The following is a 2441-nucleotide window of genomic DNA, read 5'->3' on the forward strand; positions in this document are numbered from 1 at the left end:
GGTGGCGCCCCCTCCTCCTCTCACCCGGGGTGTCGGCGCCCCGCCCCCCCCCGATACCGGAGCCGTTGATGTCCCACCTCCCCCTGGATCCCCCGGCTCGGCAGATGTGTCATCGCCCGGGGGGTTTGAAGTTTGTGTAGCCGCCCCGACTCCCAATTTTGGGGTGACCAATAAACAGTCTTTTGCTGCCTTCCAGATCTCCTGTTCTTGTAAAGCTTTTCGCAGGGCTTCAATAACTTTTCCCCACGACTTAATGTTTTTCCAACAACCTGAGGCCACAGCCTTGTCAGTTAAAGCTTTAGTGCATTTGTCCCACACCTCAGGGTGGAGAATATCCACCGGCTGGCCAATGACCCCGGTTTCTAATAGCCTTGCAACTGCAAGGGTAAAATCTTTAGACTTGCAGTCTATACCCCACTGCTTATGTATTTGTGATACGACCTTTGCAAGGGCTTCCATGGTCCTTGACGATCCGGGAGCGTCCTCCCCGCCGGGCTGGTCCTGCCGTCCCGACCACCGCTCACCCGCCCTCCTGGCGAGTTCCCTCAAGTCCTCAGTTTCCCGTTTTTTCTTGGTTCCTCCAGGCTTCCCCGGTGTTCCCGAGCTTATCTCGAGCTATTCCCGGTTCTGGGTTTATCTCGAGCTACTCCCGGGTTTCGGCACCACTTGTTGCCTTCTAAAGGCGTGGTGACCTGGTTCAGTAGCAACTCAGCAACCCATCCGGGCTGCTGGGCACATCAGCACACAGACACCAATGTGGTGGATGGCAAAATGGCGTTTATTAATGCGTAACACAGCTTTTTATAACCTGGGTTGTACCCAGAGTTAGCAGCATTACTTGTCTCCTTACTTCACGTACTAGGCCCTATTGGCTATCTAGGGGGGAGGGTGCCCTGTCTTTCCGTACAGCGCGGTCTCTTCCGACCGCCAGTAGACCATGAAGCTTCCTTGTTCCTTGTTCCCTTACCCTGGCTCCAGGGAGGCAGCACACTTCCCTGTGGGAAGGGTCTGTCCAGCATATGGGACCTTCATTTCCCCTCAGAATGGTGTCACTTGTCACTTATCACCCTCCCCTTGCTCTTCTCAGAAGCAGTCCTAATCTGAGGAGCTGGTTGCTTTGCCAGGTTCTTAGAGCAGTCTAACTGCTGGCATTGAGATGCATCGAGCTGGCAGCTGTGGCAGATCCCTGGACAGGACTTTTTCAGCATTGTTTGACTGGTCCCCTATCTCCACAGCCCTGTATCTGTTCTGTAAGGGCACCTGGAAACGTGGGGAGGGTCTGGTGAGAACTCTTCTGCTACCCCTAGCAAGGACCTGCTTCCATTTGCCCCGTCCTCTCCTAGTTCCCGTCCTTCCTCCTGGTGACAAGAGGGCTGGGGATCTTCTACCTCTTGTGAAGCCACCACCTGCTGCCTTTTCCCTAAGGATGGCAGGGTGCAGCTCCACCAATCTATTCCCTTTCACATCCCCATGAGGTCCTTAACCTCTCCACTTCCTGCTCAAGCTCAGCAGCCAGGCTGAGCAAACCATTTACCTGGTCGCAGCGCACACAGGTGTTGTCTTCAGTGTCACCCTGTAAGAGTGACAGACTCAGACACTCCACACAGCCCGTCACCTGGACAGCTGCCTGCCCCTCTGGCAGACCAGCTGTTCCAGCCCTGCTGTTAAATGAGGCTCTTGGAGACCATCTCCCGCCCACCCTGCCTGCTGAGCCCTCCCCAGCGTTCTGTTGTAGCTTTGGGAATCACCTGATAATGCTTTAGAGGCCACAGTTTTCAATATGGAGTAGTGCACACTGTTCTTCAGGTTACAAGTATTGAGTTGTTCCAGAACCGGCAGTAAGGCTAATTCTAAATACATTGATGTAATGTTACTTGTACACTCATGATTATTTGACATGATAAATTTATCTGTGGTTAGAAAAACCTGGATCTTAAAAATAATGTTGTGGGTTTTTAATTTTTCCTCAAATATGCTCTCATACAGATTTTGAAATGGTGTACCTGACTTATTTATCCATGGCTTCATGCATTTGCTTGAAGAATTGAGGTTTGAAAGAATAAAAGAAGTCTTAAATGAACAAGCTATTAGTCTTTCTTATCCATCCAGTTAGCTGTAATTCTTTTGTTTCTACAATTCACCTTTTGATTTCTCTGTTAACATAGAGATAGACAGAAGAGTGTTTTTATTTTTCTTTAATTAAAAATAGCTTGATGGGCATTGCCATAACAAAAGACATGTAATTTGAAAATTTGATTTTATGAGAAAACATCTCCCTGTTTTCATGATATGCATTTGATTTCCTTTTTTTTTTTTTTTTTAATATGACTAAGTTCATTACTCTGGACAGAAAGCAGACCAGCCAACCAAACCCCGAACTTTATTTAGGTAAGAAATCTGGTAATGCTGGCGATTGTTAGTGAAATAAATTAGATTTGTTT

This window comes from Chaetura pelagica, unplaced genomic scaffold (genome assembly GCF_000747805.2).
Source record: "Chaetura pelagica isolate M959 unplaced genomic scaffold, ChaPel_1.0 scaffold473, whole genome shotgun sequence".
In the NCBI taxonomy this organism is placed as follows: domain Eukaryota; kingdom Metazoa; phylum Chordata; class Aves; order Apodiformes; family Apodidae; genus Chaetura; species Chaetura pelagica.